Source organism: Petaurus breviceps, unplaced genomic scaffold (genome assembly GCF_028583685.1).
Source record: "Petaurus breviceps papuanus isolate PSGF00001 unplaced genomic scaffold, PetGlider_PUasm1.0 90977, whole genome shotgun sequence".
In the NCBI taxonomy this organism is placed as follows: Eukaryota; Metazoa; Chordata; class Mammalia; order Diprotodontia; family Petauridae; genus Petaurus; species Petaurus breviceps.
Window position 1 is genome coordinate 1,418,365 of NW_027187391.1, and position 16,504 is coordinate 1,434,868.

The following is a 16,504-nucleotide window of genomic DNA, read 5'->3' on the forward strand; positions in this document are numbered from 1 at the left end:
TAAGGAGGGACAGCATTACAGATGTGATAGATAAGTAGTGAAATAATGAAGATGAGACAGAATGTTAAATGTGTAGAACAGTGATACCTAAATCCCAAAATGGGAGAAGAGGAATAATATGTACAAAGACTGACAAAGAAGAAAGGGGGCAATTTGTGAAGAGTTTTACATGACAAAAAGAAAAGTTCATATTTGATCCTAAAAGACATAGGGAACCACTGAATTTTATTGAATAGGAGAGTGACAGTATCTGATCTATACATTAGGAGAATTGCTTTGGCAACAGTGAGAAGGATGGAATGAATAGAGAAGAGCTGGAGGCAGGGAGACCAGAGGGAAAACACTTCAGTAGCCTAGGTGAGAAGTGATAAGGCCTGAATACGCGCGTGGATTGGGTGAGAGAGATAGAGAGGACATTAGAGCTACAGCAGATATTAGAAAATGATATGGAGATAGAAATGACAAAATTTGGCAACTGATTTGATACATAGGCTTAATAAGAGTAATAAGTAGAGGAGGTTAATGAGGTTGTAAACTTGGGTGACTGGAGGAATGATGGTGCATTAACAACAAGAGGGAAATCTGGAAATGGAGTGAGTTTTTTGGGAAAGTAATGAGTTCTATTTTATTTTATTTATTTAATTATTTATTTTGCTTTTTGGAGGGGGGAGGATAGGGCAATTGGGGTTGACTTACCCAAGGTCACATGGCTAGTTTTTGTGTTCGGTGTCTGATGTCAAATTTGAACTCAGGTCCTCCTGACTCCAGGGCCAGTGCTCTATTCACTGTGCCAGATAGCCACCCCCCTGAGTTCTATTTTAGATACACTGAATTTGAGATTCCTGCAGAAGAAACAGTTTGAAATGTCTACTGAAAAATCATTTGAGAAAGGAGACCAGAAGAGAAATCAGGGCTGGGTTTATAGATCTAGGAGTCACCCACTTAGAGAGGGTAACTATTGGTGATATTGCCAAAAGAAAGATTATAGAGAAAAAAAAGAACAGAGAGACCAGTGCAGAGCTTTGTGGTTAGTTGATAGAGTGCTGCTGGATTAGAGACAGAAATACCTAAATTCAGATCCTTCACAGAAAGTGGGACCCTTGGCAAAATTCTTCTCCCTTCTCTTTCTCACTTTTCTCTTCTGGAAAATGAGCAGGTTGAACTTGGAGGCCTCTAAGGTCCCTTCCAGCCCTAAATCTATGATCCTATGCATAAAGGAGACAGAGGAGTGGTCAAATAGGTAGGAGGGGAAATAGGAGAGAGAACTATTATGAAAATTCATAGAGAATCTAGGGATCATAGAGAGTAGTCAACAGTGTCGAATGCTTCAGATAGGTCAAGGAGCATGCAGATTGAGAAGAAATGAATAGATTTTACAATTAAGAGATTGTTAGTAAATTTGGAAAGAACAACTTCAGTTCAACGGTGAGGGTGGAAGCCAGAGATTGGAGTGGGTTTAGAAGAGAATGAACTGGAAACAATGATTATAGATAGCTTTTTATTTTCTAAAAATAGTAAACATATTTTATGTGATAATTTTGCAAAATTAATATTCAACACAGATCTTGATGTAAAAAATAAAGAAAACAACAACTAAGGTCTTGGCAACTGGTGTCATCACTTCCTGGAAAGTAGAGAGAGAAGAAATAGAAACTGTCAAATTTTATAATCTTGGGCTCTAAGATCACTGCAAATAGTGACTGCAGTCATGAAATGAAAAGACCCTTACTTCTATGAAGGAAAGCTATGGCAAATCTTGATAGCACAAACAGAGACATCATCTTGGTGACAAAGGTTCATACAGTCAAAGCTACGTTTTTTTCTAGTAGCAATATATGGCTGTGAGAGTTGGACTACAAAGAAAGCTGAGTGCTATAGAATTGATGCTCTTAAATTGTGGTTGCGGAGAAGACTTTTGAGAGTTCCTTCAACAGCAAGGAGGTCAAATCAAAAACAATTTAAAGAATTTATTTGAGGCTATTCACTAGTAGTTCAAATGCTGAAGCTTAAATACTTTGACCACATAATGAGAAGAAAAGAATCATTGGAAAAGACCCTGATGTTGGGAAAGATTGAAACCAAAATGAAACGGGGATGGCAGAGGATGAGATGGATAGATAGTATCATGGAAACAATGAACATGAACTTGGACAACTTCAAGAGATAGTGAAGGACAAAAGGGCGCGGCATGCTTTGGTCCAATGGGGTATGAAGAGTCAGACGTGGTTGAATAACTAAATAGCAATGCAGAGTTATTTTTTTAAGCAATTAGGGTTAAGTAACTTGCCCAAGGTGACACAGCCAGTTTTTTTGTGTGGGTGTTAAGTATCTCAGGCCGGAACCGATCCCAGGTCCTCTTAACTCCAGGGTTGGCACTCTTACTCACTGTGTCAGTTAGCCACTCCTTTTTTTTTTTTGCTTTTTTTTTGGAGGGCAATTGGGGTTGTGACTTGCCCAAGGTCACATGGCTAGTTAAGTGTTAAGTGTCTGAGGCCGCATTTGAACTCAGGTCCTCCTGACTCCAGGGCTGGTGCTCTGTTCACTGCACCACCTAGCCGCCTCTACAGATTTATTTTTTTTAATAGCTGTCATTGTCAGTATGTGGCTTACGGGGATGGTTAGATCTAGTGAGTTGTTTTTTTTTTAAAGATGGAAGAGACTGTAGTTTATTTGTAGAGAAGAGAGAAAGAAATAATAGATATGGAAATATCAAAGAATAGAAAGAATGAGGGAATGATAATGAGGGGAATTTCCTGGAAAAGAAGGAGGAGAAGGACTTGATGAGAAGGGTTACTCTATCAGAAATTGAAGTAAAGGAGGAAATGGCTGGGGATGAAGTCAAGGATTTAAGAGATGATGAGGAAAAGTGTCAGATGCAGAGGGAGTTCTTGACAAAAAGATTTTTAAAAAATAAAGTAGGAGGTGAGTGCTTCAGTAGAGAGGGTGGGGCAAGGGTCTTGACACAGGAAGAGAAATTTTGGAACAGCCATTGTGAAGAGTGGGATAGAGAATCAATTAGGGTGGAGCAAAAGGACTGCCTTCTTGCATCGAGTATCCATTAGATGAGCAGTGGCTTCAGTTAGTATGGTTACAAGATTTTCTCCAGTTCTACTTATTAGCATATTAATAGGAGCAGAAAAAGATTAATGGCAAGAGGGGATGCTAGATATTTTTGCAGATTTGAGAAGAGAGGATAGTGTGGAGTTAACTAGTTCACTAAAATATCATCATTAGGAAGAGAGGAGAATCTAGCCAAAGAAGGGATGATGGTCTAGCAACATACTGAAATGTGGAGAGATTACAGGTGGAGATAAGTATGAAGGATAAATTTGAGTGGTGTAAAGCACAGGAAAAGATAGAGTGATTAAAAAACCACGGTCAGATAAAAGAATTTCAGAGTTCATGGCAAAATCAAGGGAGTGAAGATCTCTGTGTGTATTGAGGGAAATGGGAGAAATAAATCATGAGAGTTGATCAGATTGAGAAACTGAGAAATTGAATATTAAATTCAATTCAGTATTGAATAATTATTAATATTAATCAATAACAATTAAATTCAATATTAAAGTCCCCTAGAATGAATTCAGGAGATGGAAGAGGAATACTGTGAATCAAGAATTGAACCATTAGAGAAAAGAGAGAGAATATTCTGGAGGTTAAAAGACAACAGCCACCAGTATCTGGATTGGGTGATAAGTTTGTTTAAAGTGAATCCCAAAGAAAGATAGGATGCTGAGTGATTGTGGCAAAGATAAAGTCTAGAAGTAGCAACAGAAAGAGAATTCTGACTCCCTCACCATGACCAATGAGTTGCGGATGTTGGGGTCACATGAGAAAAAGTATAGTCAATGATATAAAAGATAACTGGGGAGTGAGGTCTTTGTACTCATGTATATTTCAACTCCTTCCTCTGGGACCAGTGTGTCAGAGGATGTGATAATCAATGCAAATAAATTTCTCAGACTACCTCACATATTTTTTTGGGGGGAAGCTTTTTGCAAATCTTAAAGCACTAATATAGTTGTGAATAACTATTCCCAGCTGGAGGAAATGTAAAAGTGGAATAGGTGGAAAAGGACAAGAGTACAGTCCTTTGGTGTCATAGTTTGTACTACCCCCTTCTCATCTACCACTTCCAACATTAGGGATATATCATAAGCAATTCCACACCCTTACCTGTCTCTGCTTTAAAAAGGCATGGGTCATATGTGGTTCAAAGGCCATTTGATCTGAACAATAGATATGTGTATATTGCAGAACCACAGAAAATGAGAGTTAGAAGCTATCTGGTTCAACTCATTCTGGTAATAATGAGGTACTAGGGCTGACCTATAAAGAAGGAAGACAGAAGAAACTATATTTCTGTATTTCCCTTAAATTCTAAGCCAACACTAACAACCATTTGGCAAAGCAGGAGATGTGAGTCAAGCTACCCTCAACCAATGCCATAAAAATGCTATAAAAGCTGGGAGAGAGGTGCAAAATATGACTAGCTCTGCAGACAGTATATAGTTATCCAAGAACATCAAGACAAAAGGCAATATAGCATAGTAAAGAGAATGTTGGGTATGGTGTCAGTAAGACCCAGGTTTAAATCCCATCTTCTGACACATAACTCCCCTACAGAGATCTCAGATCTTTCCTGTATTTATGAGGCAAAAGACAGCAAATGAGAAATTAGTCAAGAATACTGCAATCATAATAGAGAAAAAATCAAAATTAATAAAACAGCATGAGGCGTAGTCAAATGTTGGTAATACAATTAGTTTAAAATTAACTTGGATGAGACTCAGGCAAATGTAATCTTATCTCTCTACCAAAATTAGATTTTTCTCAATACTTTGTCCAGTTGAGATAGGCATATTGTAAATTGTCAGGCTAGATCACATCTGGGCCACAAGTTAAATAGTAGTTTTAGGTGTCAAATGGCTTAATAAGGTAGCAGTATGATGTGTCAGCCACAAAGATAATGTGTTTTGTTTTGTTCTGTATTAAGAGGGAAATAGTTTCCAGAAATTGTCATAGTTTCATTGTATTATGTTAGACCACATCTGGTAGATTTTGCTCATTTCTGAACATTATAATATAAAAAGGACACTGATAAGTTTGAGATCCTCTAGAAAAGAATAAGAAGGATGGTATAGGGCCTTGATTACATCCCTCATGAAGATCAGCTGAAGAAACCAGGAATTATTAGCCTAAAGAAGAAAAGGTTCAGAGGGGACATGATAGATATTTGAAGGGCTACCATGTAAAAGAAAGATTCAACTTACTCAGTTAGATCCCAGAGGGCAGAACCAGGAGTATTGATACAAGACACAACAAGGAAGTTTTCAGTTTTATATCTGGGAATATTTCCTAATAATTAGATCAGTCTGAAAGTGGAATGGACTCTCTCAGGAAATAGTGGATCCCCTTTCATTGAATGTCTTTAAACAGAGTCTGGGTGAACACTTGTCAGGTATATTAGAGTAGGAATTCCTTTTGGGGATAGGAGTTGGTCTAGGTGATTATTGAGAGCTCTTCAAAATTTTAGAATCCTATGATTCTGTGACCCTGAGTAAAAAGAAAAATTATCCTCATTCATAATTACATAGAGTCTCAGTATTTGAAGGTGATCCCAAAGGCCATCTGCAAGAGATCATTCAGCCTTTATTTGATGACCATAAGTGAAGGAAGAACTTACTACTAATTTCACTTTTAGAGAGCTCTAATTGTTTGGATTTTTTCCCTTATAAAAAGCATAAATCTCCCTCTCTGCAATGTATACCAATTCTTCTTACTTGTCCCTGCTGAGGTCAAGGAGAAATCAAATGTAATTTCTGTTCTGTACAACATCCCTTAAAATTCTTAAAGATGGCTTTCGTGACCTTCTATATATTTTTCTTCTTCATCTCATTCATTTCTAATTCCTTTACCTGATCCTCAATGTCATGACCTTAAGATCTTTTACCAACCTGGTCACTATTTTGGGTGCTCATCAATGGTCTGTCAAAAATATAATACCCAGAATTAAATACAAGATTTTACAAATGGTCTGATTAAGATAAGGTACAGTGGGACTCTCATCATATTCTAGACACTAAAACTTTATTATGGTAGCCTAAGACCAAATTAGTTGGTTTGTTTTTGTTTTTGTTTTGTTTGGTTTGGTTTTTGTTCTGTATTTTTTGGTCTACCACATTATAACTGTTGCCTCTTCAGAGTACAGTCTTCCACAGATGACCTTCTGTCTAACCACAATTCCCCCATCTTGTGCTTTGGAGTTGTGGGGTTTTTTTATCCAAATGCAGGACCTTATATTTATCCTGAATTAACTCTCATCCTATTAAATTGAATCCAGTGCTCCAGTCTATCAAGACCTTTTTTGGATACTGACTTTGTCATATGATGTGTTACCCACCCCTCTCAATTTTTATCATTTATAAATTTTATAAGTATGTCAGTCCAATTCATCAGTTAAATAGTAGAGAAGTGATTATGCTTCTGTTCTCAAGATTGATAGTTTTTAAAATATTCTTGTATCCTAAAAATATCTAATCATATTTTAATTTTTTGAAGGCTTCTAAATTCATATCACATTGAGAAGAGAAACATTAACATTGACATAATTTATACATTTCTTGATTTTATTTGGATGTCCAATTTCTTGAGGTTTTGTGGGCTTTTTCCACCATACCATAGGAATTCACATTTATTTTTTATGAAACTTTCCTTCAGAGGTTCACAAAATAGGAACAATATGCTAACCTCCTCTTTTGTGAAAGTTAGACTAGTTTTACCTTAAAAGGTTTTGAGACATTCCTTGAGTTTTGGTTGACTTAGTGGACTAGTGGGTTGGACTGTTGTCATTTTCTAAATGGCTAATTATAGCCACAAGGAGCTAAGAGGATGTTGTGATGCCCAGCTGGGGGAACAGGATGGTTAACTCAAACAAGAGAACTTAGTTCGCAAATGAATCAACTCAAGCTGTCTGCAATGACTCTTATTGGATATCTTTTCCCCACTGTGGCGAAGTACATTTCTTCTTGTTAACTGCTGATTAACCTACAATGTCTCATTTCTGTTCTAGTTTCAAAATTAACTACCACGGGTCTCAGTCAGGCCTCATGGCCTAGCCCAGAAAAACATAAATAGGAAAGTTGAAGGCCCCAAATATAAGGATAATGCAGATGAATTAGCAGTTCTCAGCCTTTCATTGTTTTGGGTTCTAGACAGTTTTACCAGGCTCACCTCAATCAGAAGACCTCATGAGTGAGAGAATAAATAGCAGAGCCCTGAAATTATAGTGTTAACAATGATTTCTATAGTCCCCACTGCCTAAAAGCCAAGTATGTTGCATTTCAACACTCCCCCAGAGTTCTCCAGTACCTTTAAGGGGCTTTGGGAGTGTCTCTCATCTCTACTGTTATCTCACGCCCCCACAAATTATGTTCCCCAAGATTTAGGGATCCCTACCACTTCAATTCCACTTAACCACTAAATAGATTAACTTTTTGAAAGGAATATTTGCTTCAACAGTAGAGCAAAAGCAAACATACAAGTATTCCCTCCATGATGTCATTGGTCCTCTTTGAAAATGAAGGACAAACAACGACATCACCATGCTACTCACTCAAGTGTTGATTGCTCCTACCTCCTTCAGCCTCCTCCACTCTCTGATTGGAAGGCTGGACAGTGCAGTACCAAACTCTTTCCAATGTCTTCCTTTATACAGGGCAGAAGCTAGACTTCTGACTCACTCTATTCTTCATCTGCTACTCTTCCTGTTTTCAACTCTATGAAACAAGATGGCCCCTGGTGTTCTTCTCTCCTGCCCTGGCTTACTTGCCTCCTTTTGTGCAGGATCTTATATTTATCCCAAATTAACTTTTATCCACCATGTCTCCCTCCACTAGATTGTAAGATCCTTGAGAACAGGGACCATCATTCTTTTTTTATTTGTATCCCTAGTGCTTAGCACAGTGTGTGACACATAGTATATGTTTAATAAATGTTTATTGCATTGAATAATGCCCCATCTGCCACCTCAGTCTTTGAGGAGGAAAGGAAGATTAGGTTTAGCTCAGTTCCTATATAGCAGTAGTCCCAACAAGTTCAAAGTCCAAAGTGGCCTCGTGCCCCAGCACCTTGGATTCTCAAGGCTATCCTGATGAGCTGGTGACAACATTTGACCTTGAATCCTGGCTCCAAGATCACCATGCCTTGAGCTCCTAGGACTCTATTTCCTTCATCTATACCTGAAAAAGACAAATAAAACAGAACAAAATCTCAACCCTATTTCTAGGAATCACAGGGTTTAAGGGAAAAATGATGGAGGCCCTTCCCCTAACCTCTTGGTTTTAGTGAGTGGTACTCATGCAGTGAGTGAATGAATGATACCATCACCCTATTTGTCACTGGGAAGAGAAAGTGAGGCTTTCCCAGTCTTGCAGTTTTAAAGATACAAACAGTTCTTTCTACATAGTCAATAGAAGGAGACCATTCCCACCTACATGATAGCAGAATACAGAACTTCTTCTCCCAGAAGCTGGTCTCTGGGATCTTCCACATGAGTATTTTCTTCTTAGGTGATCTGGGCACGTGACAAATCTTGTTTACATTAGGATGGCCTGATAACGACAATAAAGAATTTGAGTTGTATTTATTGTTTTCTGTTTGTTTAAAGTTTGAAATATAAGAGAACATGATTTGATCATGTAGATTTTTTTGGTATAAGCCATTGGGGATGATTTTGAAAGATCAATGTTAAATTCTACCCGAGAGTCCAGAGATATTTCCACTGAGGGAACCTGTGGCAGTGTAAGCCCTCAAGAACGTATGTGATCATTATGTATCATTCAGCCTTACAACAGAGATAATTTAGGTGGTGTGGTAGATAGAGGGCTAGACCTGGCGTCAGGATGATCTGAGTTCAAATTCAACCTTAAATACTTATTAGCTGGGAAAGTAGCTTGCCTTCTGCTCACCTCAATTTCCCTAACTGTAAAATGGGAATAATAATAGGACCCATCTCCCAGGATTGTTGTGAGGTTCAAATGAGATGGTATTTGGAAAACACTTGTCATACATAGTATTTGGTATGTATGTAGTAGGTGCTTAATAAGGCACTAGATGGCACAGGTGATAGGCACTGGTCCTGGAGTCAAAAAGACCTGACTTCAAATTTGGCCTCATATACTAGCTATGTAACCCTGGGCAAGTCACTTAATTATGTTTTCTCTTCTGTAAAATGAACTGGAGAAAGAAATGGCAAACCACTCCAGTATCATTGCCATGAAAACTCCAAATGAGGTCATGAAGAGTTAGACATGATTGAAATGACTCAAAAAAAACAACAGGTGCTTAATAAATTATTATTTCCTTCTTTCAAAACATTCTTTTGATGTATAGCAAGAAAAGATAGAGTTAACCTTGTATTAGAAGAGAAACTAAATTTCAGAAAACCTAGGTCAATTTTAGCAGGAAATATGTGACTTCATCCTAGGTCAGTTGACCCTTGGTAAACTTTTTCTGTTACATTACCTCATCTTCTCAAGTTTGATCATACCAACTTAGATGTATCAGACAGACAAAACTACCTTCAATAGGGCACTACTGAACAAATCATTTCAAGTCCCATAGCCAGGTAAATAGAATTTTACCTGAAATTTTATTCCAGGAAATAAATAGCAGTTTTATACAAATCTCTATTAATAGAATGTTACCCTACTTTTATCTGAAAAACACATCTATTATGCCACGGAATTATTTGTCTTTTCTGAATCTCGTACTCTATTCTATCTTAATAAATATTTATTAAATACCTACTATGTGCAGAAGTCTATGCAATAGTAGAAATGGAGTTTATATAAAGCACCATCCCTGAGCTAATGCAGCTTAAGGTTTATTCACTCCTAGATATATAGAGAACATTTTTAATACCTAGGTCTACCTTATCAAGTAACAATACAAAGGAACCCAGAGAGTGGTGTGGAAGACAGGAAGGAAGGCAGAATAATACTAGTACTTGGATAGATGGTATCATGTTAATGAAGTTGAGCTACTAAATTTCAGGAAACAGAGTATCTGGATTTCAGGCAGCCATAGTATATCCTATGGTATTCTTTTAAACAAGATGGAGAGATTTGATATGAATAATGTGTTATAATTTGCTGAACAACTTGTTGATAGTTGTCAACCTGGAGAAGGACTTCAGGTAGCATGTTTGTTCATATTATCAATAATTTGAATGAAAACATGGAAAGCATTCTTGCAAAATGGTTGGATGGTATAACTGGTGGGTAATATGTTGGAGAATAGTAATAATAGCTTAGTAATAGTTTAAAAAATAGGCAACATAATTAGACTCTGAAAAAACTTTGGTAGGTTAGAATATTGAATCGAACAAGATTAAATTTAGTAAAGATGTGTAAAGCCCTGGACTCATATTTAAAGAATTAACTGAATGGAGACATGAATGAAAATGATATAGGGGTTTAGCTGATTGGCAGCTCAATATGAGCTGGCAACTGATGTAACTATCACAAAAGCTAATGCAATTTAGCTTTCTTTTTTATCAGCAGAGAACTAGAAAGTGTTAATTGATTAGAGATTGGCTAAACAACATGAATGTAATGGCAGATAATCAGCACTTAATAAATGCTTATAGATTGATTAATTATTATGCTACAAGAAACAATGAATATAAAGAATTCAGAGAAGTCCAGGAATACTTATTTGAACTGTGGAGTGAAGTAAGTAAATACAGGTGAACAAATACACAATAACTATGACAGTATAAACAGAACAAAAAATAAAAATAAAAATGCTGGATGCTGTCTAATTCTAATGATCAAATGACTCTTAAAAAAGATTTGAGAAAATATACTTCTGTCTGTTTATTACAGAGGTGGTAGACTATGGGTGTCAAATATTTCATTTATTGTCAGACATAGTTTCTGTGTTAGATTAGTTAGAACAGTTTTTTTTCCCTCCCTATTTTTTAAAGTTCTGTTACAAAAGATGAGAAAGGGATAGATTCAGAAATGGTTATGATGGAAAAACAGAAAGCACAAATGAAAAAAGATAAAATTTACAAATAAAACTACATAATAAAGGTAATACAACTAGATTGAAACTTCAATGCTTTAAGAATTCATGTTGTTTCTTTTTTCCCCCAGGGATGGTATTTCCAGATTGCAACTCCTCAGCAACCTTGAGTGAGTGATCTCTTAGAGTTGTTAAGGTCAAATAATGTGGTACCCTATGACAATCCTCTCTGAATTTAATTAGGTTGGCCCTCAGACAACAGACACCCACTGTTAGACTGTCTTAATAGCCACCCAGTAGCACATTCATACATACTTAAGATCTTTCCAGGTTGCCAAGATCTGCCAGAGATTTCAATCCTCTGGCACAGCCTTGGACTATCCAGGATCACCTCCACCACAAAGTAAACTGTTGTAGTAGAATTTTTTTTTTTGTGGTGGAAAGTAATCTTAGACCACATTAACAGAAGCACGTTCAGAGCAAGAAACTATAATTGTCTCACTAAACTTTTCACTGGTTGAAGCACATCTAGAGTTTTACAAGTATTGTGTTCAGTTCTAGGAGCCACCTTTTGAGAATGTGTTCAAAGTAGGGTAATCAGGATAATGGTAGGATTTGAAACTGTGTCATCAATCAATCAATTGTACAATAAGGATTTATTAAGTACTTACTATGTTCTAGGCATTGTATAAAGTACTGGAGATTCAAAAACAGGTTAACAAAAATCCTGCACTCAAGAGGCTTACATTCTAGAGAAGAGAAACTATACATATGTAGGTATAGACAAGACACACATACAAACTAAACATAAGGTAACCTTGTGTTGTACCTGCATGGGAGTGGTTGGTGCGGGGGGGGGGGGAGCGAGTCGCTTACTTGGAATGGGGGAAGGAGAGTGAGAATCAAGAAAGGTGTCCTACGTAAGATTCCCCTTGAGCTGAATCTTGAAGGAAATTAGTGAGTCTGAGAGTCATAGGTGATTAAGGAATGCAATCAAAGTATGGGACTTGGTCAGTGCAAAGGCACAGAGATAATGAAGTATTTTGTATACAGAACAGTAAGTAGACCAGTACGGTTGGACTGTGGAGGACACAGAGGGAAGTAATATGTAAGAAGACTGGAGCTGTAGGAATGAGATATGAGAAATCACTTAAATAACTAGGAATGTTTTAGTGGGGAAGAAAAGACTTAGTAGAAATCTTGAATAATTTGAAAGTCATGTGGAAGAAGAATTCAAGGTATTTAATGTCCTTCTAGGGGACAGAACTTAGATTCGTGAATGGAAGTTATAGGGAAGTAATTTCAGTTTGACAAAACAAAACAAAACTTCAGAACTAGAATTGTTTGAAAACAAAACTGGGGTTGTTTTTTTTGTTTGTTTTTTGAAGTTTTGTGCAGTCCTTTGAGTTTTAACAGAGGCTAGATAACCAACAATCCAGGAAATAGGACTGCACTGAGTGGGAGGGTAGATTAGATTCTTTCAAACTCAAACACTTTATGGTTCTATTAAATTATATCACATCCCTAAGCCACATTTCCTGGAGAGCTCAGGGTGCCCACTCCCAGCAGCAGCAGCAGCAGCACTACCCCAAATGATCTCTGCACCATCCCAAAGACGAACAATACCACACCCTCTCAACCACTGCACAACCCATGCAACAGACACAGTCTCACAAAAATCTGTTGGAAATAGGGTCACAAGATCATTGTCCCCTATGCTTTGAAAATCCTTCATTATTTTCACTATATTCTAGGCATTGCCAGTCCTGTGTAGATTTTCTACATAAGTATATTTAGGGCCATTTTGAGGCACGTGACCTAGACTGCCCAGAAGTATTTTCCCCCTGATTTGCGTACCATGATATCTTGCTCTTAGAGGCTATGACATGAAATTTCTATAGGAATGTTCTAAAAAATATTTGAGAAGTGAGGGACATAGTCTCTGAAGGACCACAAGCACATGAATTGCCTAGGATTGGCTAAGAGGCTCTCCTTTAGTTTTCTCCCATTAAATATTAATTATAACAATAGTAAACACCCATCTATACATATATGTATGTGTGTTACCCACATATATGTATATGTATTACTGTATATTACTCTACACATATATACTATATATGTATATGTATATACATAAAATATATATGTATGTATATTACTCTAAGGATAAAATTGCTTTCCACACAACAACCCTGTGAATTAAGTTCTGTTTTGTTATTCCTCTTTTATAGATAAGGAAACAGACTTGGAGAGGTTACTTAATGGACCTATGATAAGGGTCAGAACCATAATTCAAACTCAATTTCCTGATCTGTAAAATGAGCTAGAGAAGAAAATGCAAACCACTCTAGTATCTTTGCCAAGAAAACCCCAAATGGGGTCATGAAGAGTCAGACACAACTGAAACTGAATCACAACAAAATAATTTTAATTCAGGTCTTCCTCACTCTAGTCACCCACTGAAGTCTGTCTTCCTGGTGGCTCCATGAAAGCTGTGGACAGAATGGTTCACTTGAAGTCAGGAATCCCTGGGTTTGAATACTCCCCTCAGATACTTACTGACTGTAGGCAAATCACTAATTTCTTTCTCCTTCAGTGTCCTTATCTGCATAGCAGTGATGATTATAGTACCCACTTCACAGTATTATAAAAATGAAATGACTCAATGTAAGTAAAGCACTTTGTAAACTTTAAAGAACTATATAAATGTTAGCTATTATCATTATATTGAAGATGGTGCTATTAATCCCTGTCTTTTTCAGCACTCTTTTCTCTATTTAGTTGGGTTGATAACAAGCCTACCATTTTTTTTTCTTTTTGGAGGGCAATTGGGGTTAAATGACTTTCCCAAGGTCACATGGCTAGTTTTTGTGCTAAGTGTCTGAGGCCAGATTTGAACTCAGGTCCTCCTGACTCCAGGGCCGGTGCTCTATTCACCACACCACCTAGCCACCCCCCACCAATTATTTTTGACTGACTTCAGCTTCAATATTATTTCTGAGCAACTTTAGCTTCAAAATTATTTCCAAATTCTTCTCTGTAACATACTTGAATTATGTGTTGACAATTAGTAATTCTCCAAGATGTTTCTCAAGATAAAATCCTACACAGATTGCTTGCTGAGACAATGGTTTCTTTTAGTCAGCTGAATCAGAGAAATAATATCCTTTGAATTTCAGGAATAAATCTTCAATGTTATTTGGCCTATAATAAAGAATTAAAGAATAATGATCTCTGTAATCATTGTACTTGAAAGAAGGTAGAAAAAAAAGAAGTAGAGGCAACTTTAGGGTTCTAGAAACTATGCATAGTTGTACCCTAAAGTCCTAAATTTCTGTCAGTCAAACTTGAAAGCTAAGAGACTGTGCTATTTACTTGGAAATATGTAGACGAAAGACTACATATATTTCTCACTTATTAATAGGATCTTTTTATCTGCATTATGGGTCTGATTAGGCAATCCTGGAAGGAGATGAAACAACTCTCATTTAATTTAACTCTAAAATGACTCAGCAACTTATATAGCCATTAAGTGGCATTCCAAATCAAGTTGTAAAATGAAAAAGTGAAATCCAGATTAGCAACTTCTCCAACCTCAGTCATAGAGATGTGACTTCTTTATCTCTTTTCTTTCTTTCTTTCTTTCTTTCTTTCTTTCTTTCTTTCTTTCTTTCTTTCTTTCCTTCTTTCTTTCTTTCCTTCTTTCTTTCTTTCTTTCTTTCTTTCTTTCTTTCTTTCTTTCTTTCTTTCTTTCTTTCTTTCTTTCTTTCTTTCAAAACTGGACAGCTAGGTGGCACAATGGATAGAGCATCCAGCACAGGAAGACCTGAGTTAAAATATGACCTCAGACACTTAGTAGCTTGTGTAACCTTGGGCAAGTCACTTAACCCTGTTTGCCTCAGTTTCCTCATCTATAAAATTAGCTGGAGAAGGAAATGGTAAACCATTCAAGTATCTTTGCCAAGAAAACCCCAAATGGAGTCATGGAGAATCAGATATGATTGAAACAACTGAACAACAACAACATTCAAATAACTACCCAATATCATTTGGTTAATCTACTTAATAATTTGTTTAATTATATTCATACATTTGCATCTTAACACATAGTATCCAATCTTGAATTTGGAAATTTGACTTTATTCTACTCACTCAGTCCATCACTTTGGATCAAAAATCTCTTTTCCTAGTAAAATGTATTCATGTATTATCTGCCTACATATCTGTGGATAATTCCACAACAAAAGCATTAAACTAAGAATCAGAAGATCTGATATGCAGGTCCATCTATGTGTAATGGCAAGCAAAGAAGTAGTCAACACCTTGTTTCAGCTATTGAATTAACACAGAAGTAGTTAACACCTTGTATCAGTTCATGATTGTATCAGGTATTAAGATCCAGAACTTGTGAATCCCACAACTTGTGAACCCTAGGACTTGTGAACTCCAGCAACAGGAAGGGGAGGAGCTAATGATCATATATAAGGAGAGGCCCAGGCTGGAGACAGCAGAACTGAGAAGAGAGCTCTTGTGGTGGAAGAAGAAAAAACTCGTGGTATCCTGGCACTCTATGTTTGTCTGTTCTGTTTGTGTTGATGTCTGTTTGTGATACTTTGTACAGAAGCCCTAGGACCTTACTGGAAGCCCTGAAAGATGATTTTCTGGTTGTCTGTTTACAGAAGTCCTGGAGGAGGGATTTCGAGGTCCTGAGACTGTACTGATGATTTGTGTTGACTTCTTGGACCTTGTTTGTGGGTCCCTGTTGATTTCACAGACAGATAGTGAATTGATGATGGTGCCTGCAATGTGAATGAATGTTGTTTTGGCTCTAAGCTTTGTCTTCCCAGAAACAGAAACTGTGAAGGATTTGCAATGGACTGGACACTGTGACTTTCAATATGGAAAGGGAACTGAACAAGGAACTGGATGAAGAACTGGACAAGGAGCTGGACAAGGAACTGAGAGCTGCCTGCCTTTCAACCCAGGTGATAGTTATGTAGATTCAGCAGAAGCTGGGACCATGGAAGAGGAACCGTGGAAGCTGAGAGCCAGCCTCTAGTCAAGATGAAAAGATCTCTTCTTGGGTACCTGATGCTGACTGAGAAGATTATGATTTACTGTGACCTAGGGGTGGCGAACTTTGACCTTTATACTTTGTGTCCAGTAAGGAGACAAGCTTTCTTAAGGATGATTTAATTAAGAACTTACTAAATGATTGAGTTACTAAATTATTGTACTTTGTTTAAAACTATGTGGCCACTCTGGGAAAAAACTATGTGGACATTTTAGTGATAAGTTGTCATGTCATAACATTGGGAATGCTGTACTTTGATTTCTGTGAATGTTTTGCCTTAATTTACTGCTGAATAAACAGAGTTCACTATACTATGTAATCAGAATCTTGAAGCTATTCACAGCAGCAGTCCTCTGGAAAGCTGCTTATGCTTGCCTTTATACTATGCCACTAGCC

At 37.1% G+C, this 16,504-nt stretch overlaps 1 long non-coding RNA gene across 1 annotated transcript in view; it reads right to left on the reverse strand.

The window, feature by feature from the left end:
- Window positions 1-8,006: 8,006 nt before the first annotated feature.
- LOC138153302 (uncharacterized) overlaps window positions 8,007-16,504 on the reverse strand; it is a 33,422-nt gene continuing 24,924 nt past the window's right edge. The window contains exons 2-3 of the long non-coding RNA XR_011166334.1: window positions 8,496-8,612; window positions 8,007-8,240 (exon numbers count right to left, since the gene is read on the reverse strand). This is a non-coding gene — a long non-coding RNA (uncharacterized lncRNA). The remainder of the gene's footprint in view (window positions 8,241-8,495; window positions 8,613-16,504) is intronic.